The sequence below is a fragment of the Epargyreus clarus genome, unplaced genomic scaffold (genome assembly GCF_041222505.1).
Source record: "Epargyreus clarus isolate Ecla_fem2 unplaced genomic scaffold, WU_Ecla_fem_2.2 ptg000017l, whole genome shotgun sequence".
Lineage (NCBI taxonomy): Eukaryota > Metazoa > Arthropoda > Insecta > Lepidoptera > Hesperiidae > Epargyreus > Epargyreus clarus.
In genome coordinates, this window is record NW_027332225.1 from 9,352,946 (window position 1) to 9,380,633 (window position 27,688).

Genomic DNA, 27,688 nt, shown 5'->3' on the forward strand with positions numbered 1-27,688 from the left:
TGTTAGGCCATAACCCACCGCGCTGCTCAGGTGTGAATTAGCAGACTTCACACGTCTTTGAGATTTTCCTTCAACATTGGACCTCTCCGTATTCTTGGGACCAGAATGGACGGTAGCCCGTGCCTGACGTAAGAGACGACTTAAAGGGGGCTTCCGCGAATTCTCTATGAATCGACTACGTCTACGAATCGAAAACTATGTTTTCCTTATTCTCGAGCTCTAAAACCTCCGTTATACCAAACCTACTTACAACCCCAAGTTAATGTTTCAATGAATTTAATAAATACAACTCCTATGAATAATCCTTAAAAAACTATTTGAAATATTAATGCATTTAATATTTGGTCCTATATAAAATTTGGTCTTTATAGCATGTAATTGGGATGTATAGTTTTTAAGACGTTACGTACCTACTATAAAAAACTGCGAAAACTCGATATCGATAAAATGAGTTTTTCAGTGGATTTAGTTGAAACTAACCATAACGAAACATAATTTAATTTCATAGAGCGATTATTTCCTAAATTACCATATTATATTTATTGTTGTGAAACATTTAACTGTTGAACATGTGAATTAGTTCGGCCTCTCTGCAGTACGGGTCGTATATTTACGCGACCTTGTCATTGAAAATGGGTATGATTTTTTTTATTTTATAACAGAAGAGAACAATACCAGTACCCAGTGGGACAGTGATGGGTTGATGAAGAAAAGTACCGAATGAATTTATTTGCGGTGGTCACCAATAGACAGAGTGATTCATGAGATGAGAAAAAAGAGTAATTTGTTATGCTATCCGTGCGAAGCGGGCCGGTGTTGTAAGTTAAATATAAAATTATGTTTCAGGAATTTAATTACCTAAGATTTATCAAAATGTCCGATTTTCAAACAAAAATCGCATTAGTCTACTCAACTATTTTCTATGACTCAAGTATTTTCTTTGAACAAAGTATCACTGTACGCTATTAATAGGCCATAATACGATATAAGAGAAGAAAATGAATTGTTATGTAGTTTATCGCGTATAGCTAAAGTGCCTATTGCCTCTAAGTGACGACGGCGTGCGCTCTACAAATCGACAATGACGAGATATATCGCCGCTTGTTTATTATGCCTACGTTTTGGTGAGTACCTAAATCTAAATGATTTAATTAAATATTTGTAAACCTTATGTTATTTATGAAAAATAAATTTATTATTTTTACGTATAAATTACAAGTTCTGAAACGCGGGTGATGTCGTGTGACGTCATAAGTTAAAATAAAATCGAATACGTATAGAGATTTGTAGTTAACTTTGTTCGTATATTATGACGTCACAGCTCCCAAAGTCCGTGACGTGACCGATTGTTTTTGTACGACGTTCAAAGGGAAATAGATTAATGAGAGCAGTATCAAATCAACATTTGAAAATCTTGGAACACTTTCCTAAAACTGTCGGGTAGCTAGTTGTAAATTTTGCTCATAAATATTGAAAATGGAATAGTAACGTACTATTTAATATGTATCTAATATCTCCTATATTTTAAAACAACGATATTTCTTAACGACATGTATTTAAATGGTCCTGAATGTCCTGATATACAGTGTCCGAGGCACCTGTGCCTCGACAAATGCACACATTAGTCATGACGAGAAATATCGCCTATTTCATTGCTACGGTGACTCCGGTCACTGATCCAAACGCTATTTATTATTTCACTATTTCATATATAACATATGAACAAAATAAAAATACCGTTTATATGAACAAGTATCGAGCAATTTACAAAATATTTTTCATTCATTCATTTAAGATATACACTGATTTAAAACAATCGAAAACTGAAAATTATAATGACTATAAAAGCGTGCAATGATATTTTTGAAGTAACTGAATGGGAAATACTTAAAGGGTGCTCATTATTTTAAAATCATAATTATTTGCTCCAAAGATACGTCTTACTACGACTATTTCAGACTATTTTTAAAAGGCATTTTTCTGTGTGCATCAAAATGTACTATGCATAACTATTAAACTACACTAAGCCACGTATACTTACTATAGAACTTTACTATAGATTTATTATAAGTATATTTAGTGTAATCCAGCACCACTTATTATTTGATTTAGTGAGCAAGACAAATTTAATTTAAACAAATTTTACTAGAAAACTAGATCAAGGCGTGAAATGTAAATATGACCTAGGGGTTTCATTATTAGTATGTTTAAACGCGTCTATTAAACAAAGTTGGACAAGAGACTCTTAACAAGAGAAAAAAAGGAAAGCTCACGACGAGAGCACAATTATTTAATGAATTCGCAATTTGCATACCGACGACGACCCTAAAACGTAATGATCTAGCGAGAGTTGATAACACCACCTTAAAAAGTTTTTTTTTAAATATTGATTCACAATTTTTAAAAAATGATTTACACATTGTTTTTTTGGTTTCCATGTGATGGATAGTATTATTCTATTCGTTTCAATGTCTGTTTATGTAAGTAATACATTACTCGATAATGGGAGAAGACGCTGGTTCCTGAAACACAGTTTCGACTAACTCAGGAACCAGAGGCTTCAAACTTCTGAAATATACTTACATTTTTGTGTCAATAAATTTATTATTATTATATTATTTTATTATTATTCTCTACATTTACGGGTTGATTGGAGTGTCATAGTAGTAATACAATTTAAATATCCTGAAAAAAGTTATTTAATGTTTTCAAAGGTGTTTAATCTACCAAATCGCACTTGGCTAGCGCGATGGATTATGGCCTAAACCCTTTAACTCTAAGAGGAGAACTGTGCCCATCAGTGGGACAGTTATAAATTGCCGACCATGGCCTCTAACTTGATTCTAAGAAGCTACGTATCTGTGCAAAGCTACGAATTCTTCAAATTCAAAGAATTATATCTCTTGCTAGTAAATATTTTAATTCTGAAACACTTACATAACACTATATGTTCAGCTCTATATAGGTAAGTTGGTGACACAAAAGACGTTCTGTAATCGTTACTCCGTCTTCTATTATTGGTGTCCTTTTTATTTCCATCTTAAATTAAAGTCTATTGACCCTAACTTTTCCTTTGTCTATTGTGTAACATAGCACGCTCTATGTAACAAACAACGCTACGAAATTGTGTATAAGCTTCAAAGCCTACACGATAATTGTTTCACGAACAATGGTGAGGGAAAATGGTTGTCGAATGCTAGAAGTCATACTATTTTCGACTTTTCTATATAGGCTTTTTCGTAGTAAGAGTGAATTCAAATTTGGCGATGTGGTGCACTTTGGTTGAATTCGGATGAATGTACGAGTATTATAAATTTTATAGTACAAGTGTTTTAGCAATTCTATCTGAATTTGATCATAGATCCCTTTTTTTTTTTTTTTTTTTGTTCACGAGGGGGAAACCTTCAAAAGGTACCCGGCGCCATGGGGGCGACGCAGGGTTATGTGGGATTTTTACCGCACTAAAACCCCCCCGGTGGCCGTCCTAAGCGCTGCGTAGAGGGCTCCGGGATCTCCAAAGGAACGCAACCGGAGTCCTCTTAGCGCGTTGCCCCGTCGGGCTCTGCCCAGGTGAGCTTGACGCTCGCCACACCGTCTGGTGGGTATTATAAATTTTATAGTACAAGTGTTTTAGCAATTCTATCTGAATTTGAACATAGATCCCTAATTCCTAAACTGCTGGTGTTAGAAACGGGGTCGCAGGTGAATATTAAATGTTTCACGATTTTTTGACCATCCAGCTGGCCTTCATTAGATAACATTCATATACATTTCCTTACCGTCAGTCACCAAGATTTGATCCATACTTTAATAAAAAGTTTTCTTAATCAAAATACGATCATCATGCACAAGTCCTTAGAAGTCATACAAACAAATAACCAATTCAAACTTAAATCGACAGATCAAATTTATACCTCCGAATCGGATTCAATCCCATTAGCGTAATTAACCTCGCTGTTTTTATTAAATTACTTTCAATTTGTTGTGATTTACGAAACGCACGTAATTTATTTTCATGTACGGAACACTCGCTGCGGTGTCAGGACACAAGAGCAGGGTTGATTTATTTTTATCCAGAAATTGTTTATTCTTCAAGAAGTTTTTTTTCAACAAGACTGAAGTAGCAAATGATCATGTATTCCATCGGATTATAAGTGGTTCAACATCAGGAGCATCGTACATCAAATTCATATAGAAGAGTTCCTGACGCTGGTCACAGGTGCATTGACACATCTGAGGACGAAGATGGTCTCTTTTGTTTGTCAGCTGGATGTGGAGACAAAAGTATAATTTTCATTAACTGAATTTTATATCCTACTGTTGAAAAACTGGGACCGCCCTGGAGCATATTCCACTTCAATCTTGATTTGCTAGTCAGGGTACGCGTAGGTGGCGAGCCGAAGTTGGATTGATGTTGCAAACTACAGTTGCCATTCACAGTAAGTAAATTAAATTGCAACTTTGCTGAGATAATTATTGTACAAACCGGGAATGGGATATTAAAAACAGAAAAAATATGAATACTTAACAAATTTAAAATTTTTAAGGGACGATCTCCATTAAGAAGATATAATAAAAATTGTAGCCAAATTACGAAAACACAAAATTAAGTGGTCGCATTTGCTAAATTCTGTATGCCTCCCCTTCGCAAAGCATTAAACAAGTCCCGTCAAAAGTTTATGAAAAACTATCTAGGGTCATTTAACACAAAAAGCGGCATTGACGTTTCGGGCATTCACTTTGATGTCGTAAAAGTTCGGCCTTTTTACTCGTCATTTAAAGTTTTTCGGTGAGGAGTCAGTTCGGTGGTCAAAAGCGATTTCATTTGGAGCCGCCTTCACGTACTCCGCTAGTCGTATTAATTAAATGCAAGCCCCTGAGTCCATTTTACGAGTCCCGGTAGAGTGGAACTCGTTTCGTTTATCCGCTTCCACTCATAAGCAATTACTTTGTGGAACGACTTTCCGAGACTTCCAAACGTGCAAAGAAATTAGGCTATGCGGGTTTTGGGTTTACAACCTAATGGGTAGCGATTTGAGAATGAAACGTTACATTCTAGTGCATCTTTTTGTCGATTTTCTAACGTAGTGAACCTCGTACATGGAAATAAAGTGGAATGTTTTTGTTTGCAGTTTTCACTTACTTTTAGCAAATGTGATTCCATCAAGCGAACTTTAACGCATGTTCTTCCCAAAAATAAAAGGATATAATATGGGACAAATTGGGGCCTTTACTCTACAGAGAGGTCCTTAATAAATAAAGAAAGAAATAGGAAGAAAAAAAAACATAAATATAAATATTATAAAGATAAACATAACTTTTTTGATTTGAATTTCTATTAATAATGGAGGCAAATTCTTTAATTTAAATATGTACAATATTTTTGTAATTTTTCTTTCTTAATTTTATTTATTATATTAATTCATGAATTGCATGTCATATATCAATGGAAATTATTAATTGTAAAATTTAATTTTAGTAACGAAATAAAAAGGCTAAATTATAGGATAAATATCCCTGCAATAAATCAATATCAATAAATATTTGCAATCCATTCAAGTTGTATACAAACAGTAACCGCATGAACATTTCTGTCAATAGTATAATTAAGCTAACAATATTAGATATATTGTGCAAATAACGACGCACATGACTGATCATTAGTTAAGTGAAACTAACATGACGTGTTTGCTATCCTCAATATTTGGAAATGCTTAATCTTGAACACATATATACAAAACTTATTACTATTAAATGAACTAGACAATTATTATAAAAAGACCGACAACTTAAAAATATAGCACATGTCACTCCCACAATTTAGACGAATCCATCGACACCGTATCGTATGTTAAAATCGGCAATCCATTTGGGCTGCAGGGCATGCCAAACATTGTCTATTTCTGGTTAATAACAGCAATGTTAAACGCCGCTATCTTGTGGTTTGAAGGGAGATATACTTTTACTAGGCATTCCTTAGGGGGTAGCGGCGCATCTGTGGTCGATCTCGCGTAGGAATCTTATCTTAACTGGGGTTGATTTCAGATGTCCATGGGCGGCAGTAGCCGCTTACCATCAGGTGGACTGCATGCTCTTTTGCTACCCTAATATTAAAAAAAAACGGTGCGGTGCGGTCACCATACCAGTTTGAAGCCAAAGGGTTCCGGGTTCGATCCCCGGCCAGACACATATCTAAATGATGAATTTAGATATTTGTTCTGGGTCTGAGTATTTGTGTTCATCTTTTTGTGTGCGTCCATGGCACCCACGATACAGGGAATCCTAGTGTGGGGCTATGAGTGTAGAAAGCGTTTATATATCAAGCAATTTTGTCGAAACTATTGCGGGTCGTCGGCCTAAAACTTTGACTGGTATTGAATGCATCGCAAAAGCTTGTAGAATTTACTTATTTGTTCTGAGACATCGAGTGGAACTTCATACGTTCCTGTACAGCTAGTTTCAAAACTTGGTACACATACGAAGTTTGCGCGTTTTGAGAAGTGGGAGGAAGTTGCATCTCTGCAATCGAGTCCATAACTGTTCAGTGTAAAAGTGTGGATCTTGTATGCGGGCCTTTGTTTGTTTTAAGATGTAGACATTGGCAGAGATTTTGTAATTTCATTTCCTAAGTATTTTATGAAATGTTAGTAGATTTGCGTACTGTAGAGCATGTGGTCCAGTTGATAGAAAATTGCCACTGCCTATGGACAGTATGGACTTTTTTATTCAGTCCCAGACAGGTTAGATGCGTTCACTTTTGAGGGCTATTGGAATACCATGTATAAGTGTCCCCGTATTACTATATTCTTCACTACACAGTAGCGCTTTACTCTGCTGTAATTAGGCATAAAAAAGCGCAGTCTAAAGCCAAAACAGTTCTACGATATTTGAATTAAATAATATGTGCATGAATACATATTGTGTTGTATTAAGTTTTGGCCTCAACGCATTTGTGACTGACTATAGCGTTGTTCTAGTGTTTTGAATTTCGGCTTCTACGTTGGAAATTTCAGACACGTAATTTAGTCAGTACGTGAGAAACATTATTATCTTCACATGAGGCATTTCATCTTAGTTCTGAAAGCAACAACGCATCTGTGATCAAGTTTAGGTAACACTCCTGTGTTATTTGAATTTGCATCATATTAGCACACTTCTACGTCATTTTCTTCACAGAAAATATGAGTAGAAGGAAATCCTGTTGTTTCTCCTGTTAATTATATTTGCGCTTGATTATCATTTCATCTTATTTCTTAATTTGTTATTTCTTTTTTTTTGGAAAAAATCTGTGTATACAAATGTCTATCATTTTAATACACCATTTACCGTACGTTTAATTTATTATTTTTCAAACATCATCCACTACACAATTATTCCACCTTATCTCAGTAAAGCATGCTACATTATCTCCTTAGTTAGCTGATCGCTACTCAAACAATGTTACAAAGCGCGCTCGATATTATAAGCTCGGTGAGTGAGAGATTAATGGACAGGCGATTCGCTTGGAGAGGGCTTCCGGCATTCCTTCAATTACTGAATCACTGGGAATTAATAATCGAGCTCCGGTTAATTAAGACCGCCTCCAGGGCAGTCTGTGTCGCCAGATAGCCGAAGGAACACCGAACCAAAGATATCTTCTTTAATTAATGTTTGAATTTTGAATTGACGACGGCTTTCACGACGGGGATTAAATTTGCGAAACTTCTAGGAATGTTCGGATCAAGTTTGGAGACGTTTTTAAGGCTTTGTTATTCATATTATCGTTTATTATTATACTCTGTCTATTATTATCTCTAATTTGAACTTCTCGAATTTGATGAAATATCTTAAATTATGACAGTAAAAGTAACGTAGGTAAAACAATTTCATATTATATACATTAGATGTAGGTAGTGGCTTTCTTATTTTCTTCTAAATTACTTTGCATCTCTAGTATGTACATTATGTTCTACATTTTTAATGTAAGTTATATGTTGTTATCTTCACATACACGTTTATGTATTTCTGAAGGTGTATGTCTGTCTTTCATTGGAAACTTGCTTAACCATTTCTGAAGTAAATGACTTGTTATTCTATACTATGTTATGTTATGAACATATTATATATGTTCTTTTGCCGTCTACAGCATCCATCATGCGTGCTCATGCATTGAATCGAAAACATTCTGCCTCTAGAGAATCTGTATATTGTCTAACGCGTATATGATGTTCATAACTTTTATTATTTTCTTCTATACCACTATAGAACATGTTGTGTCGTCTAAATCTGGTTTCAGCGCGTCTGCAGGGATTTCGGCAACAATGAAGTGCACGTCGTCTAGCCCGGGCGCGTCTTGTTCGTGTACTGAATCTAAAATATCCCACTTCAATGAAGTCGTCCTACATTTTCAATGGAACCTATATTTTATCTGACATATTTCTTATATACATGACTTTTATTTTATTATTCTATACAGTTATAGAGAATGTTCTTCTGTCATCTTCAGTGTTTGTTACGCTTGCTGTTTCACTGTAAAACATTTTACTTCAATGGAATTTGTATGTTATTTGTGGCATTTTTGATGCTCGTGACTTTTATTATTTTATTCTTTACCACTACAGAACATGTTTTGTTGTCAAAATCTGGTTTCAGCGAGTCTGCGGGGATTTCGGCAACAATTAAGTGCACGTCGCCTAGCCCGGGCGCGTCTTCTTCGTGCACTGAATCTAAAACCTCCTACTCAAATGAAATCATCCTATATTTTCAATGGAACCTATATCTTGCCTAAAATAGTTTTTGGATTACCAATACATCTATATTGAAGCTTATAAGATTTTTGTTACTGTCATAATTTCGGCAATAAGAACTTCGCCGAAATTATCATTTTCCTTTTAAAAGTCGATTAGTACGGGAGGAGTAATTTCATTGATAAATGAAATATGTAATTCTTTATTTCTGGCATTAAATTGCCTATTATTATGGACTTAATAAATTATAATTATCTTCCTATTATTATAAATAAAAATGTTAATAAATATATGTTCAGTGTTCGAAAAAATATGATCAGGGTTATTCATTACAATTTTAGAACAATTTCTAGTCACTATTCAGTACGCTTGTAGTTATAATACCATTGCCAAAAATTGTAAATTCAGGTTTAAAGGAAATTTTGAATAGAATGGTAGTAAAGTAGCATGAAACTGAAATAAAACGGATGTGGAGATAACCGGCACAGCTGAGATGGTGGATACTAGGGATTTTATTAAATCCACGATATGCGAAGTATGTGCAATCGATATTTGAATAGCCGTTTGTTCTGAATCTTTGAGTATAACCTCTGTAAGGTTCTGTCCATCTAGTTTGAAAACGTTTTATTTATCAAACTTATACATTCTATAACAAACGAGTCCATCTGATGGTAATCAACCCCTGATAAGAATTGATTGATGCCTAAGATTGGCCACAAGTGGGTTCCTACCGCTTTTTTTTGTTTATCTTCAAAAGGTACCCGGTGCCATGGGAGCGACGCAGGATTTTATGGGATTTTTACCGCACCAAAACCCCCCCGGTGGCCATCCTCGGCGCTACGTAGAGAGCTCCGGGATATCCAAAAGAACACAACCGGAGTCCTCTTAGCACGTTGCCCCGTCGGTGTCCGCCCAGGTGAACTTGACGTTCGGCACACCGTCTGGTACATACGACGGTATTCGACCACACATACCGCCGTCCATTTCGGGGCTGCTGGTCGGGCGGTTCGAGCTCCCACTCTTGCCACCCGCGATCCCAGAAGCCCTCTTTTAGTCGCCTCTTACGACAGGCAGGGGATACCGTAGCCCTGTTCTGGTTCCGAAACCACAGGGTCAGGGTTCCTACCCCTTAGGATTAAGTTGGTACACTTTGGGGAAGTATGTCTTCTTTACCACATGCTGCAGTCATAGATTAGTAAAGATTACTCACTCCTAACAAGAAAATGTACCCGGTTTTGAGAATTGAAATAGTTGCGTAAAAAAGTTTTGCCACGTCTCCGTGCTAAAATGTCTCTAAAATATTTGAAATAATTATTTATTTATTACGTAAATTACGTAAATTAGTTATTTATTCGTAAATTTTCTCTAAAGATGTTTTTATTTGTCAAGGATTCAAAAAAAGAACTTACTAAAATAAGCCGTTTGTGGCTGTATTCAATTTCAAGGCGGCGAAGTATCTTTACTAATCTATGGCTGCAGTGTAAATTTTGGACAAATGATTTTGTCACAATTAAAATCACGTCTTATTTTGTCTTAGTGATATCACTGCTATGTTACTTATGTTTAAAAAGTATTTATATTATAATTGTAAAAGTTACAACACTATCTAATGCCTTTATTCTTCATTTCTTTTAACACAATGTCACATGCTACAAAATGCCTACGGACCCAATATTATGATTTAAATGTGTGCTTATTAGTTATTAGTTTGTATAACGCAATATGTTTTGTTAATTACATTTCCAATTAATTAATATGCATACGCCATTCCATTATTAATATGTTAACAAGTGATTATGATTAGCATAATTAATTAATTTTCATCATAATATATTTTGGTTTGAGACCGTTCATGCATTGACATTCATATTCCATTAATATGTTATGACCTGATACAAGTTTATCAATAAAATAGATTAGGGTCATGTTATACTTTATCTCATACATCAAAAATATTACGTTATATATCTATAGTTAGATGTCTGATGAATTGCCGTAGCAACTGATCATACTGTCCAACTGACGTTATGTATACACTTCCACTTATATTTAATTGAAAATTGGATTGGAGTCCAAGGTTGGTCTATTATTAAGCACTAAGGTGCAATTTCTCATGTAAGTGCATCTGCTCTAACCATACCATTGAAATTAGAATATGTAGCGCTTAACATTGTTGTAACAAAAATATTGGCAAAGCTTCCAACAGTGATAGCCCAGTGATTAAAAACTTAGCCTTTCTATCGTTGGGTCTGACGTTCAAATTACGCCTTCACCTCTGATTTTTGTGCGAATTAGAAATTAAGGCGCTAAGGCAGTGTGGAGGACTACGGCCGAAAACCCCTTTTACTATGAGGGACGACTCGTGTCCAACAGTGGGATAGTAATATGTTGACGACGAAGATTATTAACTAACCATAGAGTACTATTGCTTTCGAAAGTTAAACAAAAGAAAAGCAAGTTTCAAATCCCAAGTGAAGCTGACGGATTGAAGTTATAAATCACTTCTAGTTAACACAACGCCCTAACTGACTTGTGTTTGAGTTATATTTGTTGGAGGGCGCAAAGCCGCTTAAATGAGGGTACCGGCTAAGTGTTTCAGGGAACATCTCGCTAAGACTTCTCAAGTCGAATCAGTCATTATTATTCTGAGGAACGGGGCCGCGGGCTCACACCTGCGCCGCTCACGTACAAATAACCACGTAAACTAGACAAATTGTATCACATTCATATTGGTCATGACGGTGGATGGCGCTCAACCAAAAAATAAATGGGACAGGAACTTGAAGATTTTGGACTTAACCTTTTCGTTATGTAGGCGCGTTCAAATGAAATCGAATAATTTGTTTGTTTGGATTTGGCTGTGTATTCATTCAAGCAAGTTTAAGTATATTATTATGAAACACAATAAAGATAATAATAAACAGTCTTACTTTGGAAGAAATAGAACCAAGAGTATTGGGAACTTTCATAATTAAGAAATAACGTGAAACTATAGGTAAGTTAATTAATGCTATCTACACTCACAAAGACGACATACATGAATACCCAGACTCTGAAAAAAAATTAAATTTATTATTTGGTTAATAAGCTGTGTATTGAACCCGGGACGCCCTGCGTGTCAAATCAGTATGGTGACCTCACCGCCACGCGAATTGTCAGTGTCAAAAAAGACAGTCAGTGGATTTTTTTATGAGGGAACCACTTATTCATTTGTATTTTATATTTACTAAAGAAACCTATCATATCTATGCTAAGGCCTATACTAGATGAAACTATTAACCACACACATTAAAAACGTACCTTTATGTACTATACTTAACTACTAAGTACACAGCACTACTATACTCTGTCTATAACACGTTGCCTCCCTAGTAGAACCATAAAAACTTCTCCCAACGCTTACTTAGCGGCGTAGATAATTATCTTTGTTCTTTCGGTTTCCGCAACGCACGATTCATAAGTAACCAATCACAGATTTTTATTATGTAATTACACCCAGCCTATCATTACAGCCCTATCTACATCACTATATACTATACCAAACTAGTAATTACACAGCATTACTACACACTGTCTATAACGTCATGTCTTTCCAGTAGAACCATAAAAAATCTCCCAACGCTAATACTTAGCGGTGTAGATAATTGTCTTTGTTCATTCGGTTTCCGCAACGTACGATTCATAAGTAACCAATTACAGATTTGTATCATGTATCTACTTATGGAATCTACGATTACTTTCCTTGCTACTTCTCTATACACTATACCAAGCTACTAACTAGACAGCACTACACTATCTATAACGCCTCGCCTCCCTAGTAGAACCATAAAAAGTTCTCTCAACGCTAAAACTTAGCGGCGTATGTCATTTTCATTGTTCATTCGGTTTCCGCAACGTACGATTCATAAGTAACCAATTACAGATTTGTATCATGTATCTACTTATGGAACCTTCGATTACTTTCCTTATCACGCCTCTATACACTATACCAAGCTATTAACTAGACAGCACTACACTATCTATAACTCCTCGCCTCCCTAGTAGAACCATAAAAACTTCTTCCAACGGTTACTTAGCGGCGTAGATAATTGTCTTTGTTCATTCGGTTTCCATCGAATCTTCGCCCGCCGTTTCGAAACATCATAACATTTAAATAAATGCCGCTGTAAAGATAAAAGCCCCCAGATACGGAAACAAATGACATTACTTATTTACGAGTGTGTTACGACTTCTTTTATTCGACAACTATTTCGAATGAGGCTTTATAAGGGATTCTTGAAGATAATTAAATCTGATATGTATTATCTACACGTGAAGCACATCGCCAACCGATAACAGTGTTACTGTTGTACACGGATCTCCTCTCAGAAAAAGAAGGGATTAGGGTTCCCCCCGTATTCCAAGTGCAAATTCGTAGACATCACACAAATTCGAGAACGGTGAACGGAGTTCGGTATAACAAATATTAAAAATAGCTTCTGATTAAATGGGGGTCACTATACAAGAAACCACTATTTTTACCGGGATTTTCGACTGTATCTGTCTTCCTATAATGTAAACTGTAATAGGAAGACAGATCATTTATTTAAATCATTTCGCTTCTTTAATAAACAAATACAAAGAATTAAAAATAAATGAAGATTTGGTGGTACGGAACCCTCCGTGTTCGAGCTCGACTCGCACTTGGCCAATTATAATTATTTAAAGAGCTTTAGGCGCATTGGTTTCCTCGTCATGCTCCTTAACCAATTTAGCCAATGATAATTTCAAATACAATTAAATACTTGAAAAATAAAAGCTGCATGCATTGAATTCAAATATGAACTTTAATATGAAATATCGTACCTTCCTATTGAATTCGACAGCATTACGAATTACAAGCAGAAGCCGCTAGCGATAATCAACTAGTATTGTTGTGGCCTGCCATTTTGATTCCGGCCGCGTTGATAGAGTCTATGTTGATGCCAATCATATATTAAAATAGGTCGAGCCACTAATATCCTGACTGTTTGTAAATTAGGGTCATGTGAAGGTTAATCATGGAATAGAAAATAATAAACACGTATAACATGTCACAATAAGTATTAAATAAGTGTATATATATATTTTTTTTATTATTGTCACATTGACTTTTGTATTAAATATGAACGTGACGTAATTTACGCTTTCCCTAAATATATTGTTAAGAGAGCGTATATTACAACTATTAGGAAGATTTTCCTATCACACATTTTTACATTTGCGTCCAATACGCACACCTAAATTAACTTGCTGCAGACTCTTCGTGACCCGTGTGCGTAAGACACGATAGGATGAAAATGGCATTGTCCCTGTAGTTCCAGGACTAGAATAGGGCTACGGTATCCCCTGCCTGTCGTAAGAGGCGACTAAAAGGGGGCTTCCGGGGTTGCGGGCGGCAAGCGTGGGAGCTCGAACCGTCCAGTAAGCGACTCCGGGAAGGACGGCGGTATGTGTCGTCGCATACCGTCGTGAACACCAGATGGTGTGGGAGGAGCGAAAACTGCTCCCCCAGGGTAGAGCCCGTTGGGCATCGCGCTTGGAGGGCTCCGGTTGTGTTCCGTTGGAGATCCCGGAGTTCTCCAACAAGCGTTGAGGACGGCCACCGGGGGGGTTTTGGTGCGGTAAAAATCCCACATAACCCGGCGTAGCTCCCACGTCGTCGGGTACCTTTTGAAGATTTCCCCCTCGTTAAGAAAAAAAAAGGATGAAAATGGCATGCATGTGAATGGGATGCAGTCCCGTCGTCAACGCGCGTGAAAAGGAAGTCACCCTTATTAAAAATCTTTTTAATAATACACACTTGTCCAAAAGTGTGTACACTTCTGCATTATTTAGATTCACTGAGAATTTAACTGAAAGTGAAAGTAAAAGTGTATTGACAACGGACCGTTTTACCTAAACGTCAAGTTGTCTACGTCAGTGAATAAATAAGAAGGTGCTCAAGTGTAGTAACTTATTAATGGTGGCTATCACATCGCGGCTTAACACTTTAAGTGCGGTCGGATCTGCCCGTTACTCCGCTAAATTATGCACCTTACGCCGTCGACAAATTACTGCCATTTTGGATTAAACGCTGTCCCAGCCTTTATGTTGCTATACAGCCTTGAACCTTACATAAGGAAGGTTGCAGCTAATTGGTCGGTTAGTCTGTTCTTTAGTGTTTTAAGGGTTAGGAAATCGCCAATGTAAAGGTAGAGGTGGATTTATGTGCAATTTGTGCGGTATCAGGGTTTCTAAGATAAGCTTTAAAAATTTGATGTTCCTCAAAGGGAATAGAGGACAAGCATCTTCTAGACAAATATTATGTGCATGATAATTAATTAAAATTATTAATTTTTAAGATATAGATTTTACAAAATTTTGAATTTATAAAATCAGTATTTGAAGACCTGAAGGGTGCAGTGCTTAAGTTTCTAAAGTTATGTTAATATGGCAGACTTACGCATAATGATAATACATACTCTCTTATGACTACAAGGTTTTTACTACCTCTATTATGTACATCTGTAAGTTAGAATATTTATTTAACAAAATATTGGAACGTGATATCTCCCCAGTAACCTAACTTACCAATAGATTACTTCATGCTCTTTATAAAACGATTTATATACGAAACGTATTTGGCAACATGGTGCTTTGTTCAAATTTTATTTGATGTAATGTTTCTGACAGTCTGGAATCGAATATATTTTTATGAATAGCAATATTCGAGTTCGGGAGCGGGTCCTTTCAGGCAACTTGTCTGCAATACGGCTGTTATATGTATTCGAATCTCGATTCCTCTCCGCACTGCACATATCGAAGATTTAATAAAATCCCCAGCATCCGGCATGTGCCCTATCTTCTTAATGTCCGTTTTATTTTTCCTCCATCTGATGCATTCACTTCAAAATCGTATTATGAGTACGCGTTTGAACATGTTATTAATCCGTGGAATGAGGTCAGGTGTGGGAGGAAAATAGTATGTAACTTATATAATATGTAACATAGTCAATAGTAATAGTATGTAAAATAGTGAGGAGAATCATTATAGAAACAGTTTTGGAGGTTTTTAATCATCGTCAAATTTACACTATATTGTTATGTGTTGAATAAGTAACAATTAGGGTTTTCGTCCATCTAATACGTTCATTGTCTTCCATAAGTATTTGTCATAATTTGAATTTATTTATTTTTGATTGTTATGTTTTCGTGAAAATAAGTGAGTATATTCACATCGATATGGCTGTAATATTTTATGTTTCATTTTAGTACCTTTATTTCGTCAAAACATTGCATATAAGCTACAAAAATTGAATTTACCTATAAATTACAGGCGGACATTTCAATTTTATTTATATGTATGGATGGTGATTTGAATTCAGCCCGTGAATTCAGTCTGGGCGTGAGACATCCGCTTTATTGTCCTGTTGAAATGCCAGGATGGAGACACACTGGAAACCGGATTTGAATTTTATAAGAAAATTTGAAATACGATTTTTCTCATAAGTAATTTATGCGGCTCTTGTATGATATTTTTATGATTCTGTAACATTATAGGTGAAATACTGGGATTGGATTACCTCTATAAGATTACTTTTTAATTGATGTTGTGATCTTACGTGTGGTAAGAAAAGTATTTATAAATTCTACCTTAACCGAACCGTTCCACCTTAGTCCCTTAGGAAAGTAATGCATACATTTGGTTGACCTCTGATCTTTTTGGGTTTGATTATTTACGGCAGTCACTTACCACCATAGTACGAAGAAATACAGTTGAATTAAGAGTCTACTATTTTTTAAAGTCTGTTAAAAATATTAATATCTTATCTAGCATCTGTAATCTTGAAAAAAGTCATACATTTTTTCAGTAGAAACTTTATTACATAACGCACTACACAGTCCGACTTTTAATTTATAAGAACCGTATACACTTGAGTTAATTTACGATCGTAGGGGCATTGTGGTCGGTGTATAAACCCTTTTGTTCAGTGCTGAATGTTTCTGAATCACCTCAGATACAATCAGCGTTTTTGCAGCTCTTTGTATGTGTAACTTCCGTGTAAACAGGCAACGAGCTCTCGTACAGTGAACAGTTAAAACTAGTATAAAGTGGAGAAATGTTCAGTTAGTGCACCGTTGTTAGTTCTTACCGACTATGTATATTTTTGCGATGGAGCACCTGTCTTCCGGTGGGACTATTGTTCCAAAATGTTGATCTATTTTCGTTAATAGCTTTATAATTTTTGGTTTTACAACAAAAAGTTATAAAACAAAGTTGTAGATAATTCAATTTGGGATCATAATTGTTCGTTTTTCTTCTCTGTGCCACGAATAATTTGCGTGATAGAGCGTGAAAACCCTTTTTAAAATTATCGGCCGAGGGCAAGTATTGCGACCCCACAAACTAGGATTTAGCTTTATATCTTGACATCCAAAAAAATAAAATTCTCTGACAATTGCAACGTAAATGTAACATTTTAATGAACTATTATTATATAATCTAAATATATATAACTCAAAGGTGACTGACTGACGTAGTGATCTATCAACGCATAGCCCAAACCACTGGACGGATTGAGCTGAAATTTGGCATGCAGGTAGATGTTATGACGTAGGCATCCGCTAAGAAAGGATTTTGATCAATTCTACCCCCAAGGGGATAAAATAGGGGATGCAAATATTACTACGATACGCGAGCGAAGCCGCGGGCAAAAGCTCGTATACTATAAAATCCGACTTTTAAATTAACTCTCGTACAGTGGGAACAGTTAAAACTAGTATAAAGTGGAGAAAAATGTTCCGTTAGTGCACCGTTGTTAGTTCTTACCGACTATTTACATTTTTGCGATGGAGCACCTGTCTTCCGGTCGGTAGCATAGTTGAGAGTTAGTGATTTCGACATAATGCAAGGTCTATGTAAAAATAAATGTTTGTCCACAAATTGATGACCGCTTTTTTAACTTGGATATTATGATTACAAGTCATATTTAAGAGGGAATTTTAATAAAGTACTTCGTAATAAACTGCACAGGACAGTATATTATAGGACAGTATATTAATAACTAACATTTTTTTTTATAATATAGGAGTAACAGACGAGCATGCAATCCACCTGATGGTAAGTGACTACTGCCGCCCATGTACATCTGTAATCAACCCCTAGATAGGACTAGATATTCCTACCCGAAGTCGGCCACAGATGCGCCGCTACACCGGAACACAGCAGCGCCTAACATTGCTGTTATTAGGTAGAAATAGGTGTGGCGGTGGTGCCGCCGGAGTCGAACCATAAACGGTTCTCCCACATTCAAAGCTAACTGACCTGATTTCTTGCTAAAACAAGTTTACAGAAGTTAGAAAGTGTATAATCAAATTTCATTGCATTATGATATAAATAATGCTATTTATAGTGCTCCACATCTTTGTATCATTCTTATAATAATGTATTGATCACAATCTGGTGTACTTGGAACACGATCTCTGAATTTTAACATGGAAAATGGAGGAAAATTTTCCTTGTGATTTTCTAAACAAATAAGCCACTTACAGGACAAATCTATGCGGTACGACCTCAATACGAATGCGTAGTGCTTTGTTGAAAAAATCCACTATTTTGTAATCGTACACAAAAATACTTGTTTTGTTAAATTATACCTATAAGTAATAATCGATTTTAATCAATTTTATCTACCACCGTTCGTAATTGACAATTTCAGTAGGCAAAAAATGTTTTTTTTTTTTTTTATAAAAAAAATGTATTATTTTATAATTCAACAACTTCTCCGATCTCCGATCCTCCTTATTTATGTAATCAAGTTCTGATAAATAAATTGCAACTTCAAAACGAAAATAAATTGCAAAACTTATCTTTGCCAAACTTGTCTTACAAACACAATTTAACACAATAACGTGACACATTTTAGCACAAACAGTTGCATGTGAAGGCGTCTCAAACAAGTGTACCGAAGTTTGCAGCGCAACAATTTCATCGGACAAACACTCTGAATATAAAGGTTTAGCATTTTCCGGAGAAAAAGGAATTGGTTCTAAGATCCGAATCCTATTCATGTTCTACAAAATATGTTGGAACTACGGAAAAGTCGTATGAATGCAGCGAACAAACTGAACCGAAACGAAAAACGGAACAAGACCATTTCGTAAAGTGAACTGTTTTGTCCTGTGTTGCAAAAATGTATTGTTTCATGTTCGTTAGTTGTCGCCCATTTAATTGTTAGTTGCACTTATTGACTTAACGTTACAACTTTAGTAGCATGTATGCCTTATGATGAGTGGTCTCTACCGCCGAAAATGTATGTAGACGAAGGTGGTAGAATAAAGGGTTCGATTTGATTCCGGTGGCACAACTGGGACACTTATTTCTGTCTAATAACAGAAGCTTGTTAAGCGCTGCTGTTGTCGGAAAGGTTCGGTAAGGGAGACATACTTTTCTGAGGTGTACCAACTCAGTCCTTAGGGGTAACGGTCCATCTGTGTCCATCAAGCGGACTTTGTGCTCTTTTACTACTTAAATCCTATTAAAACTATGAGGTTAGTATAATGAAGCAAAACAAGGCAATACTTTCTTTATACCCCACTGCTGGGCACTGCTATCTCTCACAACTATATATTAAATACACAAAATAAATTAGAAATGTCTATCTTTGAAGTAACAATCAATTTGGTTATACAAAATGATAATTAGTTTTTGTTGTTTGTATCAAACATTGAATTTTGATTAGAAATTTGAATGAAACTAAATACACTTCGTTATTGAGTTTATCTGGATTCGAAGAAATCCTTTTCAATATCTAGCGATAGAAACAATATTTTGTTATGATTTAATTGGATAACCTAGGGTATGTTCTTTTTTATTCTCTTCGGAAAACGATGTGCGCGAAGGTTCCCTTTTAAAACATGTTCTAATTAATTAAAATTCGCTTGGGATAAAGTTATATAGAACAGAGAATTTAACGTAAAAACGCGCGGAATATAAAGTTTAAAAAATGTTCTGGAATCTAAAAAGGAGAATAATGTGACACAAATTGGCATACGTACACCGGAGAGGATGTAGCTGTATACAGGAGAATGTAGCACATACCTACATTAAATAGTCACAACCGTGGTCATATTTACATATTAATTCTAAATATATGTTCGCGCAAAAACGTTATCATTGCCTTTTTGGAGTTTATTGGAGTTTACTCCTTAAGAAACGATTTGAGTTATAAGGCCCGGTACGGAAATTTTATGAGGAGTAAAATCAAGTGTAACACGAAAAGTTGAGGCGTAACGTAGAAAGAGACAAACATATATATCTGTAGGATTGAACGTGTAAAAGAATGAGATGGAATACATTACACAGCGTATCTCATTCTCGGGGTCTCCTCTTTGCGCGATACTTCGTAGTCTCACTGTATAGTTCACTACCTCCAGTCTGAGAGATGAATGTGTGCGTATGTTTGTACGTGTGTGTTGCGCGCCTGCGTATTACGAAGTTCTGCCACAACTTATAATTCAAAGTGAAAGAAATCAATCATCCTAAAACTGGATTTGTATAAATTGAACACAATTATTATTATTATTATTATTTATATTATTTTGTAACATACTTTATGTAATACGCATTATTGAAGTAATATAAATAATCCGAATAATTACAGATATATGTTTGTTTCTCTTATCATTTTAGCAGATGCGTTCATTTACCCTTTTTTCTATTCGATATATATCATAATTATCGTTCGTAAGGAGTAGACTCCAATCGTGCGTCGTAGCTGACACACACACACTTTTTTTATAACCTGACAACTGACAGACATAAAGCGTTGACTTCCGGTAAACAATATGTTCTGTTTTCCTGTATGACTCTTACTTTTGCAATATACACAGTTACGTTTCTATCGATTATTAATTTTATAAATATATTTTGTTCTTGTGTTGCGGGCAATTCGGTAAACAATATAATAGTGGCACTCAGGACTTAAGATCTACAACAAAAGCGTTATTGTGTCGAAGGACTAACTTGTAATCCTAATATTTTAGTAGCTTACTCTTTCTCACCACACTCTTCAAATTAGCAGCCTTACAATACTATTTAAATACATAAACAGTTGATATAGTAGATGTACGACCCCAATCAAAGTACATAGTCAAATTTGACCCTGACATAAAGAAATCTCCAAGATTGTTCCATCCAAATTTATTTTGGTTGCGCTATCGAAGCACTCTAGTGACTAATATGAATGTGATACAATTTGTCCGGTTTACGTGGTTATTTGTACGTGAGGTGCGCAGGTGTGAACCCACCCCTCGCTTCCCTTCGCTGTAATAAATGATTTGGCATGAGATCTTACCGAGCGGCCGTCTCCTAAACCCTGCTCCTTCATTCATGTTCTTTGTTTCCCTTACCGAAATTTTTCACGTTATTTTTTTTAAATCTCTCTATTGTAACATAAGAATTACTCTTCGATATATATTTGAACGTATTTATATCTTCCGTTACTTGTAGAAATATTGCATAGAATTGCGTCCCGCGTGGCGTGGCGGACCGGACATCGTACTGGTCTGACGCGCAAAGGGTTCCGGGTTCGATCCCCGGCCAAACAGATATCTGAATGATCATTTTAGACATCTGTTCTGGGTCTGAGTGTATGTGTATTCGTTTTTATGTGTGTCCACGATATAGAGAATCCTTGTGTGGGGCTGTGAGTGTACACGTAGAAAGCGTTTATTTATTTATTTATATAATTATATGATTTTGTCGAACACGACGCGTTGATATGAATGTGTGTGGATATAAATGGGCCTTAGAAGGGTATTTATTATAAATATAAGTATAGAAAAGACAAGTCTTCAAGCACCTATCGTCTCCATCACGTGAATTAGTTTCTCAAGTTCACTTATATTATTTTCGAGAAATCTTTCTTGCAAATAAGTAAATGTTTGAGAAGTCAAGTGCGTGGGAACTTAGCAATGTCGCAGAAATACCACAAAGCAATCTAAACATAAACTTATTAAAATTTGATATTTTTGGGCTGGTCTGTGAAGCCGGTATTGATATTTTAGTCACATACACTGGACATCCGTGGAGTCCCTTGGACATCTGTAATCAACCCTGGATAGGACCCCTGAGGACTAGGCTGGAATACCACGGAAAAGTATGTCTCCCTTATAACCCTTCAAACCAGAACACACATAGCGTTTAACACTGCTGTTATTAGCTAGAAGTAGGCGTGGCGGTGCTGCCGCCGGAGTCGCACCACAGAGGGCTCTACCACTTTCACTACTACTTGTACTACGTATTGTAGTACCAAATAAACTAAACACCTTATTAGATCACGCAGAAAATAAATGCCCGTGGAAATCAACATCCGAATACATAATTCACGTAATTCTTCACTCAGCAGACTGTTGAGTCTGTTGTGTATAACTTAAAAACGCATTATGGAGAATTAAATTCACTCGGCAGCGGTACTTCGTAATAAAATTGAACATATTTGCAATGCAGATCCATCTCAGACTTCCAGATTATTTCAACCACGGAACAAAATGGTTTCTTCTGACTTTAGCCTTCAGTTGGAGTAAGTTTGAAACCAAGTCCATTCCATTTCGTAATAGTTTTGTATCTTTCATTTTACTTCGGCTGCTCTTTTGAAGAGGATATTGTTTGTGGAATCTGTGGCGGAGTTTGTGAGAAATAAATTGAAAAATATTACATTATTTAGATTAACGTTACGTACTGCTCCCATTTTTAATCTTAGTACTGAAAAATTGGTTTTTGTATTTGTGAATGTATGTACAAACTACAAATGTTCAAACTACAAACTTATGTATGTCTGTTTGTTCGTTTCTACTAGGAATGGGTGAAAATCTGTTTCTATTTTACGGCAGCGGTTCCTAATGTTGCTTCTTGTTATAGATTTTGTAGTTTAAAAGGCATGGTAAGGCACATAATATTTTTGTGACGCGTATTTCCTTTACTTCAAATGTGACTAATTTAACAACTTTGTTTGAAGCTTTTGGACTATCAGATTTGACGAAGGATTTTAAAAGTGATAAACTTTTCGTAGCTATACTGCGGTAGCTCTATTTCTACACCTGTTGCTACTTTATAATAATAGTATGAAGCAATGCTGTGTTCTGTTTTCAAGGTAGAAATACAAAATGTACGAATCCATTGCTTGTTAGGTCTCTATTAGTACGAATTATACGTAAGGTATAATTCGTACGGCAAGCAATATGCTTGTCTATTTCTATTTCTATGTTAAAGAGTTTTTTTTTGTTAAAAGCGTCTATGAACTCGACAGGAGACTCGAAGTGCCCGTGGCTGGATAATAATTAACCAACGAACTGCGTCTTACTAAAGAAGTTATCCCGTGAAAGGCTATTGTTTTTAATGAATTCACAACTCTTGCTGGATTTTCACGCGGAGTTGAGGAACTAAGTATTTGTACCTGTACTTTGCTGCTTGTTTTTTACTGAGTGGCTTTAACTTTACAAGCACAGATAGCCTGGTGGTTGAAATTGGAAAGCCGTCCAATCCGTCCAATTTGAGGTTCGAACCTCCAGATTTTCTGAAGTAATGTGTACTTGTATATTACAAATTGATTCACTTGCTTTAACGGCAAAGGAAAACATCGCTACGCAAAGTACTCGAAAGTATTTTTTTTTTTATAATATGGGAGTAGCAGACGAGCATGCAGTCCACCTGATGGTAAGTGGCTACTGCCGCCCATGGACATCTGTAATCAACCCCAGATAGGATTAGATATTCCTACCTGAGGTCGGCCACAGATGGGCCGCTACCCCTGAGGACTAAGCTGGAACGCCTCGGAAATGTATGTCGCCCTTACCACACCCTTCAAACCGGAACACAGCAGCGCCTAACACTGCTGTTATTAGGTAGAAATAGGTGTGGGTGTGTATTTGAAGTCTATTTAAATTTTCTAATTTTGAGTGGTCCAGCAGTAGGACAGTAATGGATCACAATGACGATGACTTTTGCAGCTAGGTATTTACTCTGTTTCATCGCGACCCGTGTGCATGTGACACAGGACTTTTACCATAGCAGATCATAGATACATGACCACTCTTAAGGGATATTTAATGCTGGTAGCTTCTCAGGGGTCCTTTCCCGGGGTTGCATGCTGGATGGTTCAAGCTCCCACTCTTGCTGCCCGCAACCCCGGAAGCCCCCTTTTCATCGCCTCTTACGACAGGCAGGGGATACAGTAGTCCTATTCTAGTCCCGGGACTACTGGGACATCAAAATAGACCTGTGGAACCATATTGATTTTACCACCTCTCATGTTAAAGTTACTACTTACTACTAGTTACTTACTAGTTTACTGAATTTTGTCTGTGGATTTTTTAATTAAAATATTTCAATGGGCTGTATGTATATTGTATATTGTAGTGAACGCTTTTGACATAGTTACTTTACTGGGGTGTACGAGGGTGAATGTCCGAAAATAAACAAAGGCCATCAGTAAAAGCCGACTGCGGTTCTTTTGAATTCTTAATGAGGCTCAGAGTGTTAGCTGGTCCCGTTATTTACTTACACTTTTGTTCTAAGCCTTTGTTATATACGACCTGCGTACTACGTTTTCTAACTATACGTTTCGAGGAGCATGTGCACGGATTTCCGGCTGCATGTGCATGAGTTTTTTGATGCATGCGCATGGGTTTTTGGTGTCACTTGTAAGCGTTTTCTATTTTTAAAATACACGTTTACGGGATGAAAGTTGTTCATGTGACTCTGTTTTAATTAAACATTTTGAGGAAGATAGATCACCTCACATAATTTAAGACTTAAAAATGCATACAAAAAGTAAAATGATGTATATTTTTTATAATAGTAACGATTTTATCATTTATGAAATACACGTCATAACTACAAAGACGCAAATGACGCGGAGAATAATATGAACATAATATGAACCAACAAGATAATCCCGGGATTAGAGGACACAGCTTCCATTAGACGCGGCGTGACAGGATAAATAGCCATAATTCGATCCAGCACTGCTCCTTGGGGAGTCGTACGTCACAGCTCTACATGCGAACTCTACCCCGTGAAATGCAAGCGCTAGTTATATATTGCATACTAGATCTCTTGTGAGTTTAGATGCTTTTGTTAGCCGAATTTTCAATTACTTTTTCTTAGTGAATTTTGAATTTTTGTTTTAAAATCTATATCGGTATAATTTCGATTACACCAATTTTAACCTTGCAATAGATATTTTGAATTCTGACGTGTTCTGGTTGCAAGGATGTAGTTAAGTCTCTATGAGGCTTCTCAAATTAGTGTTCAGAAAAAGTAACGTATTCGTGACCAAAATGAGTTAGAATTACAATGCTATGTGAATTTGATCATCACGTCTCGATATGTTCAAAAGGTCTCTTTTGGGCGTCATGCTTGTTTCGTAATAAAATATATATTTTCAATATTTGATATAACTATATTTTGTCATACATAGCACCTACATTGTAATACTTAAATTGCCATATTTTTAGAAGCAGGTTAAGAACCCACGATTGGGTAGGAAAAGTAATTAAAATTTTAATTAATCTCCCTTCATATGCAGGATGTGCCAATAAATTTAAAATACAATTTACTCGTATCCGCTGTAAATATTGTCTTTCCGTTTTCTTTGTTTGAACGGCGATCGGACAAATGTGATAATTTATACGAGAGACATCGAGCTACGAGTTCCCGTAGAGCGCTACGTGAATCTACGAACTTTCAAACTATGTAGTCTGAACTTTAGTCGGATGACATTTAACATTAATGATAACTAACGTTGATAGAGTATTGATAGCTTGAGTATTTATAACCTAAAACAGAATATTAAGTGAGTTTTGTGTCATAGAAACTGCGAAAATATATTTTAAAATAATCAATTTTTGGATTGAATATCCATTCAACAAGGCCAAGAAAACACAAAAAATTGGCAAAACCGACAAGGATATTAACGATTTTCACATGTACGGTGTCGTTGGAGTCGACTAAAGTGTAGAAGTGACATAGGCTTTATTTAATAAAAATGGATTTTTGGTTTTTCTTGTTTTTATAATTATCTAGTATACAGATAAAAATTGCGCGTTCGAAAGTCATACTGACTTTTGAGTACGATAAGTATATTATTATTATTATTATTTATACCATATTTTTTAACCCATTAATTCGAAGTTTGAAATTTCAGCGCAAGATATTCAAAGCAAACAATAGACCGTATGTACGTTAATAGCCAACTAATACTTAATCAAGAAAGCTAAGAGGAACCGTTTAGATTGCGCTATTTGCACGGAATATCCGACAAATGCATACGTCTGGATCAAACGTTGCATTTAGGTCGGAATCCTTTGTTTGTGCAGACTATTAGCATAATCGAGCCAATTAATTCGGGTTACTTAGTGATCTTGTTGATAACGACGTTTGTATTGACACAGAATCGATAGGGGAATTCATAATTGCATGTTTGCTATCTCTTCCTGTAGTCTATTGGTTGGTATGATTCGAAAGGTAGAATCAGTTGTATAGACTATATATACTCTATTGGTGGGTACGGTTTGAAAGATAGAATCAGTGGTATAGAGGGAAGGGTAGTGATAGCTTAGTTGTAACTCGTCCCTCTATCCGGGATCCGGGTTTAAAATTCCTGGTATGCGATTTTTCGAAGTTATGTGCGTATTATAAATTAATTATCATTTGTTTAAGCCTGCATACTTGACTGCATGAAATATTTCAATTTAGCAGTAACATTAGTAGTGGTGGTGTTGGTTTATCAACTGAAGTTCTTCGGTATCGAATGGTTGTGATATGCATCGTTGCAAAACTTCATTTACTGTTCATGAACCTATTGTTTGTATCTTAAGCGGTGGGAGTGCTGAATGGAGGGCAACATAGGGCACGTTAAAAGAGCTGTACAAGTTCGTACAATTAGAATTACGCCTCTAGTGGGAGGTATCAGTTCTAAGACTTCGTGGAAATTGTTCGTATTTGCAATTACTATCAAGTTTGAAGTTATTGTATTTAAAATCAGTTTCATAATTTTATGGCTTCATTTGTAGGCTTATTTCTATATATATAGTACGATTGTGACGGTAAAAAAGTGATTTTAAAAATGTATTATGAGTTCTATAATATAAAAAACCTAATTTATATAAAATGTTGAAATTCGTAGATATTTTTTCACTACTTCATGTTTTTATGTTGATAGATATAATAAAATACGCTGATAAAAATGCGTATTTTGTGGTAAACCTCAATTAAAAATCTTATATTCAGTTAATTGCAGATGAAGTTGTTACAGGTGGACTGCATGCTCGTCTGCTATTTCAAAATTATAAATAAAAAACGTGCGGCACTCGGGGACTGGCACGCGGTAAAGTTATTGCATAGCATTTTTTATCAACTTATGCAATTATAATTATTTCATCATCGACCCATTACTGTCCCACTGCTGGGCACGAGTCTCCTCTCAGAATGACAAGGATTAGGCCATAGTCCACCGCGCTGGCCAAGTGCGTATTGGTGGACTTCACACACCTACCTACCTTTGAAAACTTAATACGAAGGTAATAAGGTTCTGAAGGTGGTAGAACCCTTTGTGGAACCACCGCCACACCTATTTCTACCTAATAACAGCAGTGTTAGGCGCTGCTGTGTTCCGGTTTGAAGGGTGAGGTACGGGAGACAGACTTTTACGAGGCGTTCCAGTCTAGTTCTCAGGGGTAGCGGTAGGAATATCTAATCCTATCTGGGGTTGATTACAGATGTCCATGGGCGGCAGTAGCCACTTACCATCAGGTGGACTGTATGATCGTCTGCTATTCCTATTTTATAAAAAAAAATCGAAACGAAGCCAAGGTCATAATGTATATAACAGGATCAAATTAGAGTCAGGAGAAAGCCAAAAGTTTTTTTTTTCGATAAATCCACGGAGTAAACGCAAACA

General features: G+C 36.0%; 1 pseudogene; it reads left to right on the plus strand.

Moving 5' to 3' along the window:
* Positions 1-1,034: 1,034 nt before the first annotated feature.
* LOC140749239 (uncharacterized) overlaps positions 1,035-27,688 on the plus strand; it is a 148,407-nt pseudogene continuing 121,753 nt past the window's right edge.